At 43.2% G+C, this 17,341-nt stretch overlaps 1 protein-coding gene across 17 annotated transcripts in view; it reads left to right on the top strand.

Moving 5' to 3' along the window:
• The window catches only part of map2 (microtubule-associated protein 2), a 56,525-nt gene that overhangs the window by 5,305 nt on the left and 33,879 nt on the right, over positions 1–17,341 (top strand). For all 17 annotated transcript variants that reach the window (XM_078091355.1, XM_078091338.1, XM_078091337.1 and 14 more), the window contains exons 2-3: positions 9,018–9,070; positions 16,018–16,146. The gene's annotated coding sequence lies outside the window, so the exon portion shown is untranslated. The remainder of the gene's footprint in view (positions 1–9,017; positions 9,071–16,017; positions 16,147–17,341) is intronic.

Genomic DNA, 17,341 nt, shown 5'->3' with positions numbered 1-17,341 from the left:
ACACACAGCGGGACTCGCCTGGCTCATTATCGGAGATCCAAAACCCCCGAGAGGACAGAGGAAGACAGACATCGTCCCACAGAGTTCCCACCCAATTCTCACCACCCATCACATCCTCCAACCGGGGTTTAAAAATGAAGCGGGTATCAGTCCCTCGTCACCAACGTCCGCAAGCCTTCCCTCTACCCTTTTCCCTCTTGCATCTCCCCATCGGGAGTGAATGCACTAATGAAAGGCGTCACAACCTGATCGCAGCCCATCCAGCCATCAGAGACATCTGCTCAATCAATGTGCAATAATCTATTTTAATAGCCGAATAAAAGAAAAAAAGAAAAGAAAAAAAAGAGTTTTGTAAGCTTACGTAACTCGCTTTGTCACGATGAATGCATCTGGCCCCACTTTTTATGAAATGCTTTAATGTTACTGCCCTTCTCCTTATAATGGCTCTTCTCGATGAAGTGCGGAGGCCGATGGCGACGCCCCCCCCCGAGGTCTGCCTCGCGGGGCCGACTGAGTGATAGCGCCGCAGAGGGAAAGAAAATCTTTGTTTTTCTTGCTCGACTAAATGAGAAAACAGGCGTAGAGCACTCAAGGGGGGATGGCACATTATCACCTTTTCCACCCGCAGCAAACGCACGTCTTGGGTAATGGCAATTATGACAGTCAATTTTAGTCGTAAATGCTGCTGAGATGTGTTAGAGGTTGTTCACGCCGGGGATAGTCGGAGAGGAATTTAGTCCCATTAACAACAACGGGGTTAATCGAAGGTCATTACCCTCCAGATTATTAAAACAAAAAAAAAAGTCAAACCAGTTTGCTGTGAAACAAGCTGCCGGGGTTAAAGTTTTTGTATAAAAAAAGGACTAAACGGTGAATCATCATTTGGCCACAGCTGACATGTGATTCTGTTTTTTTCCCAGTTTACCACCATATGGCTGGAAGTGTCACCAGACGCTTTGTAACGTGTGTGCTCTGCGCTTCTGAACTTGTTGGGAGTTCTGCGGGACTTCGGAGCGTGAGCGTAGACCCCGAAAAGCAACATAAAGGATTCCCTTATTGTTCTGAAGTGTTGCGCTTCATCTTTGGGGAAGCAATCAATTCCTACACGCATGCAGACCCACACACAGAGCAAAGCACACACTAACACGCTGAGACACACACAACACAAACATCTCAGATGATGTGACTCTTCGTTCTGGTAGTTTTTTTCGCATTCTTTTGAACGCTGCGTGTCGTCCTTGGTGTTCTTCTGTTTTCCTCCTGACACGTCGCTTCAGTATGACTGTAACCGATCTCCACCCAGAGCAAGATCTACACCATAAAGGTACCGGCTTTTATTCTGATTCATCCACTCAGGCTCAACCTGAGGTCCATTCTTGTGTGTGAGTGTGTGTGTGCGCTTCTCCTGCTCCGAAGCGACCTGTGGGTTCACTCTCCTCGGGCAAGTGAAGCAGCTTTCTTCCTTAATCTTTGACCATCTGCTCAAACCCTATTTTGATCAAGCCCTTCCTCACACAATGCACCTGGTTTCACGTATGCTGAACTACCGGTTCAGTCGAACCATCTGTGGAAGAGGAAAGCTGCATCGACCAACCACAGATGACACACTGATGTTAGAGGGGAAATGCTTGGCAGATGGATGAGTTATTGGTCCACATGGCCAAAACAGAAAAGTGGGGGTTGAATAGATACACAAATCAAGTGTCATCCAATAATCCACCAGTCCATCCTTTAATGTGGATTAGAGTTTCTCAAAATAGGAATAATTCTCAATGCAAACCGTGGAAGGCTTTATACAAGTAAGGGCGCACAAAAGAACCTGGACCATGAGCGGCCTCAAAATGAGATTAGCAGGATTGAGAGCTAGTCTACATGTGATTAAGTGTGAGTGAGGACCTCGCTACTGGAGGATATCCCAAGATTACACCAGTGGGACAGAGAATGGGATTACTGTGCGGACTGTTACTGTGCAGATCACACACGCTGTCACACACACAGTTTCCCAACTCGGGAGGGATGAGTCATGGGGGGAGTTTGGTTATTGGGGTAAAGGGTGAAAATGGCTAAGAAGAGATGTGAAGGCAGTTGTGGGAGATGTTGAAATTTAACCCTATTGGTCTATTTGGTAACCAGTTGTTTCACCATTATCATTATTATCTGGGAAGATTTTATGGAATTTAACAACTGAACACGAACAGAACAAAATAAATGTGACGATTTACCTGCTGACCTTTGATCAGGGTCACCGCTGAGTTACCGTCTCATTTAATCAGAAGAAGGCTGAAAAAATGCGTTGAAAACAATGTTTCAAAATATGTACCTCAAATTAATGGCTCAACTGGATGTAATGTAAATGTCCATCATTTCGGGTTTTTTTCGTCATTGCGTTATTTCACCAGGTTTATGATCCTTTCTCGTGTTCCCAGCAGCGAGGGCTGTAGCGATGGAAGAGAGGGGAGGAGGCAGTCAGGGGGGTGAAGGAATTCAATAGATGGACTTCTCTGAAGCACCTTGAACCGTGGTCGTTTCTTACAACCTCAGAAATTCAAGGCTGGAGCAGCATGATTTTTTTTTCTCCCTCTCGTTGTTCCCCCCACTGTGCATATTTCCAATTTGCCAAGTGTGCGCGCCCGCTCAGACGTTTAATCAAGGAGCTCTTCTGTTTCCATGGCAACCTGGCACCCGCAATCCAATTGTTATGTGGAGTTGACGGCAATAATTTGTGATCCCAATTGGTAAACGGTAAATCTAACTAACGTGCGCTACAGTACACAACCTGTTATAACTGAAGGGCTACTAAACATAGGTTTACTGGAAAAAACATTCCAGATACATGGTGTCTAATGTGTAATTATGTGAGTTCTAGTTGTATTCATTGGGTAGATGTGGGATGGTTGCACTGTTTTTCCATTTCATTCCATTCTGACCATTTTCCTTTATTCTGCTCCCACCTGCAGTGTCCAAGCACCTAGAAAAAACTCTTTAGGAACTGGGTAGTACCACTTGTTTATTTGATTGATTGGACAATGAGACATGAGAAAGATGCCTGAGCAGCATCATCAGCTTGAACACCAATGTTCATACATATACGATACATGGTATCTTTTGTAACATATATACTGTATATATTTGGTCAAATCATACAAATGTTATGTTGTATCTGCTATATAACATGCAATATGATGTGTTAAGTATACACGTAGAAGACAAAGTTGTCTTGATAGTGAGTGATAACTGGATCATTTCCCATGGTTCAGGGGTAAAGATGCCGTAATGCTTCAATGTCTTTGATGACTGCGTATTGACTGTTCCATAGAATGTCTTGGGCGTGACCAATGACTCTGTTGGACCGAAAATGATTCTCATGCTATTTATTTTACCTTCACCAGTAACTAATTACAAACACCACCCAGAAAAATAACATTAAGATGTCTGTTTCCTGCGTCTGCGCTTCAGTCCTTCATAATCACATTTGGAAATCCCATTTAGTTAATTTTAGAATGCACGACTCACTGTAATGTAGAGAGAGGTGCAAGAGGTGAATGGACAATAGGATGCAAAAACTGAGGTCAAATTGTTTAAAAATCACACTTTGCTTGCATTGCTAGCTGTTGCTAATACCTGTAGAGTCTGTATATTCACTATTTGTTTGTGAAAAACACAGACTGCTGCACAATTCAACAGTCAGTACAAAGATTTGCTTTGCGTTCAATCAGAAGCAGCCTCAAGACGAGTGTGATTTCAAATAACAGTTTAATAATCTACGCTAATCGGTTCTCCGCATTTACCAAGATATTTTCCGTCGTGAGTCAGTGTTTCACTTTGTCTCTTGCATTATTTGCTAATGTATCCCAGGAGCCGTCACTACCCACATTCACACAGTCACAGAAAGCCATTTTTGAAGAAGAAAAAAAAAGAAATCCTCCACAAAAACAATTTTCTTCCCCATGATATGAACCCTCACTCCGGCTGAATCAGCTAATGCTGTTATCAGTTGCCATGGAGACTGACTGAGTTAGGGTGTTGCCGTGGAAACTGAGCGGCTGCTCATCACCACCCACTGCAACCCCCCCCACCCCTTCCCTCGACCGGCACCTCACAAACACATGCTCACACACACACACACACACACACACACACACACACGGTAAAGCCCAGTGGAGCCGTGAATACAATAGACTTTGTGCATGATTTTCATTTCAACCCGGCAGACCGAGACCGTATTTCAAAATGTCATAGGTCAACGTAGCTGGTGGTTTTGTTTCTTTCATCCCAAATATCACTAAGAACAACAGCAGCAGCATCAAAGTGTTGTAATTGGCATTGGTTTTGGCAAATTGGTTGTTCGAACTCGCTGACCAAGTCGACGGAAAATCACAACTGTGTTACGGTGATCACGCATGTACAGTAACAGTGACGGCACCCTGGAGCCGTAGCAGCTGGATGGAATCCATCTACCGTTCATCTTACTTATTGCACCTGTGCGTCGCATACTGTGGCAAGACAAAATGTCCGCCATGGAACGGGTCTTTGAGGACGGAGGCCAGAGCGACCGCTTTCAATCCAAAATCCACTCTGCCTCGTCCGCCTCCCACAACCAATTAAGTCGAGTTTATTCTTGACATGCAAAACGTCAGTTTGTTTATGGGATTGAAAACTCACCCGAGACTCTTCATGGCAAAGTAAAGCAAATAGCTTTGGGAAAAGGGTTTTTGCGTTTGGGCTTGCATGGGCCACCAACATGGTTTAAAAGCAACAATATGTTTTTGAACAAAAGAAGTTGTCTAATTGATTAATGTTCTAGTGGAACGTTGCAGTTTGCCTCCCTGCTTGCTCCCAGTTTCCAGCTTTGAGCACGCAGGTACATTTTGTTGTATATTTTGTGTATACCACTAATACAAGGCTCTCCTGAGATGGAAGTGAACATTTATTTTTCAGTAGTCAATATCCAGAAAATAGTCTCATAATTCAAATGACATTCAGATAATAGTTGGCCTACAATGCTGTAAATCAAATATACAACCATTCATCAAACATACCGATGAGCTGGTCTTCCTCCTTGTCCAGAATAAACGGTCCTGTCGTAAACATGGCCGCTCTTTAAGACTCCCGCTGATCAAGTTGGCGAGTAAGAAGAACGACACCGATTGCGAGCCTGTTCCACAGAATTTACAGTTTACAGATCACCTACACTGCAACGACTGCGAGAAAGCATAAGCTCTCCCTATGTGTCTCCGTGTGTGTGTGTGTGCACTATAGGTATGTGTGCACATGGTGTGTTTGTGTGTCAGATCACAGGCTAGCGAATGTTCACTAGCGGCATAATTGAGCGGTGCTGTTTATGTTGCAGCCCACGCTCGCCCGTACAGAAAGAAGCTGTGAAAACGCTTGCTCTGGTGCAAAGAGCGCCGCCATCTGAGACGTCTGACGCCGATCGGGGCGATCGCTTTCATGGGCCGACACATATGGCGGCTTCTCTTTCGCCGTGGCTGTTGAGGAAGGCCGCTGAGGCAGAGAGAACACGACCGCGGGGAAGCGACGAGAGAGAGAGGGGGAGAGGAAATCTAATTTTGAGCAAGGACATTTATTCTTTAATGTGTGGGTGTGGCTACGTTATTGCTTTTACTATTTTCTTCCTTTTTCCCCCTTCACGATGACAATAAATGGAATGGGTTCAGCAGGAAGAGGAAATCAGCTTCCATAATTTGGTGCTAAAACGGCTCCAAAAAAGAGTTTCCCTCTCTTTCTCTTTCTTTTTAATCCCCCGGTTGATTTCTTTTTCTTTTTCCATTTACGAATGCAAAGTAGGGGTTGTTTTGGTCGTCTGCGTTGGAAACACTTGTCTGAAGGAGCCACAGAGCTTCAGTACGATGTTGTATCCTTCTAAAACGTACACACTATGGATGCAGTATTTGTTGTGATATCATGAGTCATGTAGTATTTCACTACTGTGTAGAAAAAACACAACGGTCTACTTTTGGAAGGCGGTTCAAAGAAAAGCTGCTTTGAACTGACGATGGCTCCACTTATCACGCATTGATTCATATAATTCTTTAACAACTGGAATAATTATGGTCTCACAGTTTTTATACCATCACCCAGAATCATTTTGCCAAACTGTAAATCATATTCAAACAACAAGTTAACCTTCTTCTGAAGGTATGTGATCATTTACAAATAACCCATTTAAACGAAGCCACTATAAAAAATCATGAAGAATGGCCCCGAACTATTTTCATAAAAAATATCGGATTATTTGTCTACAGTAGTAAATAATGCCACAATAACTCAAACAACATCAGGTCCATTTATTACATTGTGATTGAGAACCACACACTGATTAAGTCACCATCCATTTAAAACGATTAATGAACTTGTTGTACCAACAGTATAATTGGAGTGATTGATAGCGGTTGTTTTCCCAACGTCTCATCCGTCTGCGTCGCTCAAACCGCAGCCACTCAAGAGCCTCTTTTTGTCTTTTTGGTTTTCTTACCAGGCGTCTGACTTATGGTAACAATATTAATTGATGACAGAAATGCAAATGACGAGAAGTTCCACTTGTCTTCTGTAAACAAAGTGAATGTTTGACTTTTTCTGTCGTCATTTGTCAACATGAGAAGAATATTGCCTGCTGCTAATTATCCATCGTAATAAATCCACACGTTGTTGCCCTGGATGTTGATGTCCCCTTCCGATTGCGAACAATTTCATTTCTGAATCTCATTTTGGGGATTTCGCCGATGCAGACATTAACCGGTTTAGGTTTCCACATTTCTGTCTTCTTCCTTTTTCTTGACTAACTTGATTTAAATCTAATCGGATCGCATAGTTTAATTCCCACGCGTTTCCCTTCAATGAATAAACCTTTCCCTGCTAGAACATAAGAGTCAAAGTAGCATTTGAAAATACCGTTTCTTCCAGATTGAAAAATACCATCATCAACTCACTAATATACACAATATCAAACCTGACCTGGTTCATGTCCCTCCTCTGATCTTATTCTCCAAGACAACTGCTGATTTCTTATGGCGGCATCATGCGTCACCGGGGCTGTAAAGTGTGTTGCTCTTAACAGTCTGAGAATTTTTTTTCTTCTACCAATCGAAACTTCAAGCAAAGAAGTCCAGCTATTCTCAGCTGCTCCCTTGCAGCGGAGGGGCCTCTGTGCGCTTTGTGCTGCTCACTTGGTTGTTGCGTCTGCAGCGTGCTATAACTCTGTAGGGAAGTGCGTACGGACAGAACAACACAACGTGCCACACACAGACACACACACACACACACACACACACACACACACACAGACGTTGGTTGATTGCTTCCATGGCTGTGCTTATTTGAAAGGGAATGTCTATTTTGCTATTTGATTTAGTCTTTACTTTTTTTAGAAGGGTGTCTGCATCCAATTTCCCGGGACTTATTTGGGAATTTAGTTTACTTTTCCCTCTGGCTTGATCCAATATGTTTTAATAACTGATGTAGTCTTTCCGTATGTGAAAATTACTTTGACACATTATTCCGTATGCGTCATATTTCTATGGTTACAGCTGTTTACACACAGCTGTATATTTAAGACCCAAAGCTCCTCCCTGATGCTCCTGTGTGGCGTTTTGTCTAATCCTATTAGCCCTTTCTCTTCAGGGGCACAAGATTCGGCCTAACTGGGGAAAAAAGGCACACACATGAGTTTGGATTGAAAATTAAAGTGCAGTGTTTGAGCGGGCTGATGGCTGCAGACACTAAAAAGAGTCATAAAACGGAGACAAGCGTTTTACCCCCTCATGGGGATTTTCACATTCTGTGTTTGATCGGAAAGGGTGACTTCTTTCCTCAACGAGGTAGAAGTGTAAAGATCTTAGAACCTGCTCTTCAGTCATTCAATGGCCAGTCACTCGCAACGATGTCCTTCTCTATTTATTGCTCATTGATATCTGATTTGCTCTAACTGACCCAAGCTGGAGAATTATTCCCTCAGGCCATGCTTCTATGTATATTCAGCTCCTATGCGTTGCCATGTGTAATGGCTGCATGGTCACAGGAATTGTTGTGGACTTGAAGAATGAGTTCGCCGTCATTCAAGATGGAGGCTTTTCCACTGGTGAAAGTCCTCGATGTTCAGGCTGATTGTCTACTGTTCTTGGTGGAGGATTCTTTTCTTTCTTTCTATAATACCCAACATTATTATTGCAGACGTTTTATGTCCATGAATTCTGCCTCACACTAAAGTACTATATAATATCAGCTCGCAGGTCAAGCTTCATATTTAAGTGCCCTGGACCGTGGTACTCGACAATGTGTTGGTCATCGCTTGGCCCACGGGGACAATTACCGCCGTGGTGGACAGGTTCATAAGTTAGAGGGACTCATCTTACCTCAAGCTACCTTACCCAAACCCTCGGGAGTAACTAACTCCCTCTGAGTGATCCGATGACAGGACTGACCCTATTCTGAACGGGATGATTAGTGTGGTCTGTAAGTCCAGGAGCTCATTGAGGTACCCACTGTGTGTTAAATGGAGCATCATGATACCTTTTTTTCGGGTGCTGTCCAATGAGCACGTTGTCTCAACGAGCGCACACAGCCGCTCGGACCCACACACACACACACACACACGTGCACCGATAAGCTCTTCCCTTCTTGTTCTCTATCTCGTCCTCTGTCCCTGCCGTGTGCTGTGCCACCCCCAGCCGGGTGACCGGCACCGGGCTTCCTTCAGATCTGCAACTGATTGGAAGCCACTCTCCGCCATCCACTCCCCTTCTGCCGCTTCTAACTACTGCATCGTCTTTCTCCCCGTCCTTTACATTCGCCACAAAGATACGCTGACACTGTGTGTGTGTGTGTGTGTGTGTGTGTGTGTGTGTGTGTGTGTGTGTTAACTGAGGTGCCACCTGCCACTGCACTCCCCAAGTACTGGCAGGCAATTCTAATCTCTCTCTCTCTCTCCCTCTCCCTCTCTCTCTCTCTCCATCCTTCTCACTACTATTTTTTCCCCTTTTCCTGTCTCACCCATTCAGGTCTCGGATGTTAGCATTTCTTCTGAGCGGCGGACCACATCCCATCTAGCCAGGTGAGTCTTTCTCTCGCTTTGTCTAATTTCTCTCTCTCTCTCTCTCTCCCCTGCATATGTCTTGAGGGCTGCTGCAAAGATGCTGCGTCACCCTCCCACTGTCGTATAGACGTAGTTGTACATTTTGAGGGGGACAGACATAACAGACGCATCTCTCCATTGTCCCATATGCTTCTCTGTCTGTGTCTCACCTTGTCATGCTGAGGAATGTGGGTGTAACAGCGAGGTTTATGTTTTTGCATGCTTTTATTAATCAACCCAGACGTCAAGCATATGCATTTGTATCCGTCAAAGGGTTCAGAGATTTTTTTTTTTAGGTGAAAACCACAGGCTTTATGAAGCGTGTGCGTCGGTGTGTGCGTGTGTGCAGACGTGTCTAGACACTTCCAGCCACAATACCCCCACCGATTGAGACACTGTAGAGTCATTCTGTTCGTCCAAATGGATCGCTGGTGTCGAGTCTAATCGAGTGTCAAGAAAGACGGACTCACCGACCTTAGATTTCTTCCCCCTTAGATCCTTTTAGTTAAAGCAGCACGATCAGGCTGATGTATTATGGTCATTGTGTAGTAAGGCTGCCATAACCTAATTATGGCAGCCTTACTACACAATGACATCTAGCAATGTGCTCGTAGATATCAAACAACTGAATACGCAACCTACTTTACACACTCGACCATCTTCAGGACGGCTGTAACGTGAGCCTCCACCTCATTATAATATTACTACTTCTGATTTTAATATTGTATCAAATTCTAATTTGGATTTCATAAGTTGACAGAAATGTTGAAAACAGAGTTTAGGAACAAAAACAAGCTACCCACTGTGTCATGACTGAAAAGACAATTATTCATGATATGATTTTATTACTGTTAGAATTTGCTAACATTGGCTTTCGAGTTTGGTTGGAGAAGTTGGAAAAAGGCCTACGAGAGTTTCATGAAATACAAATTATTTTATTATTACTCAATTACTACTATTATTACTAATTACTCATTATGCGTCCCCACCCAGAAGTATTGGCTGCTTCAAAACAACAATGTCGATATAAACTATAGAACTGTACTTAACATATTGATCATTAAGCTCCTTCATTCAACTCTTTGCACTGGATCCTCTCTTTTTACACACACACACGCGCACACACACACACTCACACTGTGATTCAGCACGGCCTTGCAGGGCGCTGACGTGTTCAACAGCAATGTGTGCATTCGTACACAATGACAGCATCTGAGGTGGACACATGGAAGTCTTCCCTCCGTCTTTCTCACTCGGTCCCCTGCTGTCTTCATGAGGGAAACCGTTCCTGGCATTTCCCAGCAGGTCTGTTTGACCTTCTCCTGTTTGTTTAGCCTCTCTTCTCTCCTCCTCCTCCTCCTCCTCCTCACCCCTTCATCGCTCTGATGATTGAACCGGGATCCTGTTGTCCGGTTCCTATCAGCTAAAGCCCAGTAAACTTTTATCTTTTGTTGGACCAAATCTATTTCTGTGTGCATGCATTTTTTGTGTATGATGCCCTATTAAGGTTTCATGTGACATCTCTCCGTTTAATGTCCTCATTAGTATAGAGGGAGAGATTCTCAACCATATGCGGTTGGAGTTACTGTATATCGTAGTGAGAGAGAGAATTAGTCATGTGTTTATGTTGTCAGCCACTGCAGCAGTGATGTAATGGTCCCCCACCCACCCGTTCCCCCTCCACCTCCAGACAAGACTTTCCTTTCTTCTTTCCTGCACTCTCTCTCATGGACAACCTCTCCTCTGCAACTCTCTTCTTCTCATTGTCTCTTGTTTAAATTTCATCTACCCGACCGCCTTCCATGTCCTTTGCGCTCGTTGTTGTCATGGCAATTGTACATATTAATAATTGCATATATTCACATAAAGGCTTTTTTCAATCCCCTTGAGCACAGAGAAGCTCCACTCCATATAGACTGAGCCTGGGTCCAGTCTATAAACTGGTTTTGTTCTTTAGGAACAAATGACTTAATATCTACACTCATCTACTCCGTTTATGTCCTCAGAAGTTGAGTTAAATACTCTTTCGATAAAGGGGCGTCGCTTTAGGGAGGTTTTGATTAAATTCTTGAAACGTTATTGGCTGGGGGGGGCAAGAGCTTACTTCTCTCAAATATTCATATTCCAATCATGCTTTTTCAGACTGGGTCGGTGTTACGTCTCCCTTAGTCTAGGTGTAAGGGAGCGCAACCCCTGCAAACATGAGCCCTGATGAACGCGGCGACCAGAGGTATGGGGTCGTGGTGTGAGTGACGACTACTGGCACAGGCAAACGGTGTAAACAAAATAGGAGGTTTATTCTCTCCTTTAAAAGGAAACACCAAACAAATGTTCAGGGGAAAAGGGGCTGGGCGAGACCAAAGCAAAGAAACAAGCAAAAAGGGTGAACACTCCCCTAACTGACCTAATTCCACCCCCCTTTACTCTACCTCGGGCACGGATGAGGCCCGCTAACCAAAAGTACAGGGAGTGGTCCGCCCAGGTCTTGCCTAGTGTATCTAGACAGGCAGTCAGCTACGGGTGGTGTATACCCATGGGTCTCTTCCCTAACAATATCCCCTTCCCCCCCCCTGCAACACAGGAAGAAAAATGTTTAACTCAAATAATAAACAGTATACAAAACAAATATAACATACACACCAACCCAAAGAGCCCACGCTCTGGGACTACCTTTTTACAACCAAACTCTCTCTCTCTGAACAAGATACTCACAAAACCCCAACGACGGACAATAAACACAGAACCATGAGAGGACATCAGCGAGCCACCAGAAGCGCTCTGCCATCAGATCTGCAGAACCCTTCTCTTCCCCCAAGGAAGAGGTTAAAAATAGGTTAAAAATAAAATGGAAATTGATTGTGGGGATTGAAGATTTTGCTTTGAATTGGAGGCACTTTTGTCCTATTGTTTGACTTTATTCACCCACTCGGACGGACTGAAATTATGAAAATGCAAGTTAAATACCCAGTAGCGATGTTTGGATACTTTGGTCTGGGTGCGTCATCTATCTTTAACAATTGAAGCTTAAAGTTGCACGGTGACCATAAATTCACACACACACACACACACACACACATTCATACATTTCCAATAGATCACGGCACCCACTGACTCTAAGGGGTAGCAGGTTAATGAGGAACGAGGGCTGATAAATGAAAGTTTAATGGCGAAGAATAATCACCTTGTCCGGCTTAAACTCTGGGAAAATGTAACACCGATTTTTCAGTTTCGGTATCCGCTACATTTCGGTGTGGCTCTCTGCAGGCGACTCACGTGTTAAGAAACAGTTACGAATGGGTGGATTGTTTCCTATTGAAGTAGAAGTGCCTGTGCATGCAGTAGTTACTTGTGGGGGAATCTCGTCTCCTCTATCGGAGGTCACTCGTTTTTTTTTTTCAAGCTTTCTTCCATTAGTTTCAGTTCTTTGAGTCTCCTCAATACACACTCTTAAAGAGAAAAGTTGCATTCATGTCAATCTTGAAATTAAGCAATAAAATATGTTTTTGGTCCTGGCCAAGTGCAAAATTAAATGTTGTTTTAGGGGAAACTGACGCGTCATACAGGCACAGGTGGAGGCAGAGACACACACACACACACACACACACACACACACACACACACACACACACACACACACACACACACACACACACTATCCCCTGCAGACTGAATCAAATATGGGATGACAGGTAGCTGCTGGAGGTGCAGTCCCAGGAGACGAAACAAAGCACTTTTCATCACATGTCTGTGTGTGTGTGTGTGTGTGTGCGTGCTTGATGAGTGTTTGTGTGATCTGTGTTTGTGTTTCGGAGTGCAGGGCTGCATATTAAATGAGCTAAAAGGACCTTCACAGAGCCTAGAAAGATGTGTCGTTATTTCTTTATAGGCTTTCTTTCTTTCTATGCATATAAAGGCATCATGTTAGTTATTAACTAAATCACCTCTGTTGACACATTAGTGACTGAGGAGGCACATTGAAAGAACGTGCACATACCTCCCGTCTGCTTATAAAACATTGTGTTGTCATAAAAGTATTTTAAAGCGAATAGAGACAATGCTGTTGCAGACAAGGTGTAACTTTCAGATTGTGTTTGACCACCAACAAAATATATTTGACACTGACCTGAATGAACACTATTTCACTCAGTTTTAAAACATTTAGTTTCATTTCAGATCCAAAATAATCCAGACTTATGTTGGATTGCATTGCTACAGTCTAGAGAAGTAGCAATAATAATAATGATAGAGCACTCACAGAAGAATTAATGCTGCTTCTTGCTGCTACACGAGGAGCAATGGTCTCACCACTGAACTGTCAATCCATGACACACACACATAGTTTATGCTGTCAGAAGTTACAGAAATAGTTTGACGTAGCATTTAGCTCAGATCAATCTGCCCTGCTGCCCTGGAGAAGGAAAGTGATGGAGTTAATTATCTGGTGGAAGAGAGAAATTACTGTAATTCTCCCTTTCCATCTCCACCAGTCACGTAAATAATTAAAAAATATATAATAACTGTCTGGAATGAATTACATGTGATGGCATTTGTTTCTATATTTATTGCCTTTACTCATTTCTCTTTGGTCACAGGCCGTGTTTTGTAATGAGTTCAACACCCCTTTGAATAATTTTACAGATATTGATATTTGTTTATTTATTCAATGAGGTCAATGGAAGTAAAAATGCTTCTCTGTTAGAAACAAACCGAGCTTTCAAGGTGTTATAACCTTTAGCGTGTGCTAGATAACATGGTTCGGTGTGGAGGAGATGTTTCTCACTGAAAGATGATTATTCCTATTCACCAGTTATTATGTCCCTGTGGTTTTCACACACCTCGAGTGCCAGCGATGCCCTCAGTGCCGCACACATCTGGCAGGAGTCCTGGGCCTTTTGCCATGAAAAGCAGCAGTGATGCGATAATGTGGATTGACTCCCTGGTGCTTTTACGGACATTTTTTCAACCACTGCCCCCAGAAAGCCCTTTTTCCCCCCTTCTATTAATTATGAGGCATTTTCCGATCAAGGTACTTCATTTGCATTTTTATTGGAAACTGTTGACCATAGATAATGGAAGTTACATGGGTCATGTGGGGGAGGTGGGGGGGTCCATCGCACAGTGAGCTTTAACACAAACTCTTTAGGCCGACTTTTCTGTTGATTTGGGGCTTTACAATCTAAACTGTGGAGTGACTCATTTGTTATTATCATAGTTATTATAGTACTAACAGTAATAGAAATGATCGACTGTCTTTTTCTATAAATGAACATTTCCTTGCCGAAAAGATGATTTAAGTGATGTAAAAGCACCGTACAACATCGAATTAACGGCCTTCTGCCCGAGGTGAGCTGTGTCCTGGTATAAAGTGCCGTGTGAGAACCAAACTGCCCATTTAAACAGAGAACATACAGGCCTGTCCAAGGTCTCCTTCTGATGAATGACTCACTCGTGACCCTCAGCTGGTCTTAAACAGAGGCAAACAACGAAAAATTTATCTTCTTCTTTTGTAAATATTGTTACTTTCTAAGGTCTGAGGCTCGGCTCCCTTTGCTTCAGGCTGGCATTGATATCACTGCGGTCCCCCTGCTGACTCTATTCTCTGTAAAGTATCACACCAGAATGGACTGAGTTAATACGAGAGAAGAGGTAATTTTCTTATTGCGAAATTTGTTTTTCAGCATTTGTCAAAGACGATGAGACGAGATGAGAGGCTTTTCTTTGCCTTTTTAGAAATGTTCTTTTCAAATGGAGGTGAAAGGCTGCTGGTTTGTCATGGCTGTGGTGGTGGTGAGTCATCCATACAGTGTAGAAAGAGTAGTAGATACTTTTCTGTCTGTCTGGAAGTCTCTTTCCAAAAATATTTCATTTTCTCTGTCAAAACATTTTTCGAGCTTGTATTTTTTCACTTTTTTTGAAAATATTTTTGAAAATGTTTTCATTGGAAGTTAAGCAACACTTTCATCTGTTATGTTCTCAAATCATTTCAAGGTAAGTATATTTTTCTGGTCTGCTTGCAGCCCTCAGTGCTGCTCGAGGGAAAACGAATGCGTTGGATGCTGAACAGATGTGCAGCTTCGGCCTGCAGGTATTACCTCGCTTTGTGCCTGCAGGTGTTCTGGAGGAAAACCCTCATATGAGATCTGAAAATACTGAAAATTTCAAATGCCTTTTTATTTAAAATAATTAATTTTGGGTCCGTTGAGCAAAAAGAACAATTTTTTGTGGCAGTTATTAGAAACATAATGAGCTTGAGTATCTATCTAAGTAGGGAGAATAGTGTAAGCGTGAATTTAATTATGTTATTAATTCAGCATTGTTGTGGAGTTTATAAAATTCATTAGCGTGTCGCTAATGTTAGCTGATTTCTTTCTTCCTCTTCTTTTAAGCTGCAGTTTGCTGTGGATTTGTAGAGCTTGTCTTAATATAAAATACAATTGGTAATTTGTTTGTGCCCATCATTGTTTATATAATTATTAGCAATTCCACCACGTCACTGCGCCTCCATCTGGGTTCAGTACTTAAACAGCAAATGTTGGAGTCAAACTGAAGGACGCTATATGCAAATTAGCAATACACCAGATCATTGATTAATTCATTAATATGTCGTCAATCTGTTAGGTGCCCACAGCTTACATCAGCACAACCGTCCCACCCTGACTCCTACCTCTATGGTCACGGTATTTTTTAGCGAGGTGTTTTATTCATCTGAAGGGTCATTCCGGAGGCTGTGGTTTGTGCGATTGAATTGTACAGTTTGCTCTGCCTCTTCTGTGTGGAGCTGCTCACGCAGAGTCTGCAAATCGTAACAAACTCGCTCCTTTTTGTGTGATCAGCCGCGTTGTTGCCTGAACGAGGAGTAAAATCATTGGTAAAATGTAGATGTGGACAAACAAAAAAGGGTCATTGTGCTTCTCCCTAATGTACAGGTGTGACCGGGAGGCTGTCCCCCTTGGACTCCAGTACTCCTCTGACTATCCTGACGTCAAACCCGTGATATCTGGAGATTTTTTTGCATCCAGCTTGAATCATCATCGAGTCTCGGATCACCTAACCAGGTAATTAAGCATGCCTGTCGACAAGATGTGCTCTCTCTCTCGCTCTCTCTCCCGTAAAGGCATGAATGACCATTTAGGACTCCTTGTCCACCTCTTGATGAACTCCTAGCTTGAGATATGATCATAAGAAACAAGGCATTGACCAAAACTTCACACGGTGTTATTTGTAAGCCCGTTCAGTATCATTTATCCTAAAATTCTGAGATGCGGTGAATACCTGTCAGAAAGAGCGAAACGGGGACGCAGAAAGAAGGCCCTGTTACCTCTGCAGATGAAATGGCTGTGTGGGTGGATGTACATGCGGGTGCGGGCTGCTAGGAGCAGTGAGTGGGAAGTGGGTACTGAGTGGGAAGAGAAGAGCTGCTTTGGTGAGATGATCTGCACCGAGGCCTGCTGAAAGGCAGTCACGCTCTCATGGCTTCTCTTTGTTTCCTGCGGTTGTACAAAGACAGACGTTCAGGTGTTTTTATTTGTTCCTGCCATCATTTGCGTGTATGTGTGAGGGTCAGGAACAGCACATTTGTCTGTAGAAACCTTTGCATCTGAAGAGAGACTAATTGTAGCCGTCCTGAGGAAGCTACTTGATTTTCTGAATGATTATATATTATAGATTGATTATATGCTACATACACAAGTGTTTAAATAACGTGAAAGAAATCCTCCATAATTTGCTAACTGAGAACAAGTGAAACACAAGAGCGCGTTTGGTGAGAACCCCCAACACTTGTATCTAGAGGACATCTGGTGTGGAATGAGTGCGTTTGAGAGAAAAGCAGCAAGAATGGGCAATCAGAAAAATAATGTGTAGGGCTGAAAGCTTCGGGAACCGAGACGGAAATTGGCACACATCAATTCCTGGTTGTGATTCCATCTTCCCTTCTCTCCCCCAACCGTGATCTCTGCTCGCTAAGCTGTACGACATGGGGGGGTTGTTGGTCACAACGTGCATCTGTCTTCTCTGAATAATGCCAGTTGATTCGTGCCATTATCGATTCACGTCAACCCAACAGTTACAACAACGAGTGCTCTTCTAAACAAGAAGAAATTTCAGCTTCAAAGTGTAACAACGGGCTGTATCGCCGTCCGAAAACGAGATAGTGACAGAGACGGCTGTGACGTCCTTCGCTGGTTTCCAAGTTGTTGATAAAGAAGAATATGAATCCTTTAAACAGAAAAAAAGTCGGCCCATTCAGTA

This window comes from Gasterosteus aculeatus, chromosome 16 (genome assembly GCF_964276395.1).
Source record: "Gasterosteus aculeatus chromosome 16, fGasAcu3.hap1.1, whole genome shotgun sequence".
Lineage (NCBI taxonomy): Eukaryota > Metazoa > Chordata > Actinopteri > Perciformes > Gasterosteidae > Gasterosteus > Gasterosteus aculeatus.
Note: the sequence above shows the minus strand (reverse complement) of the source record. Positions and strands in the feature narration are given on the sequence as shown.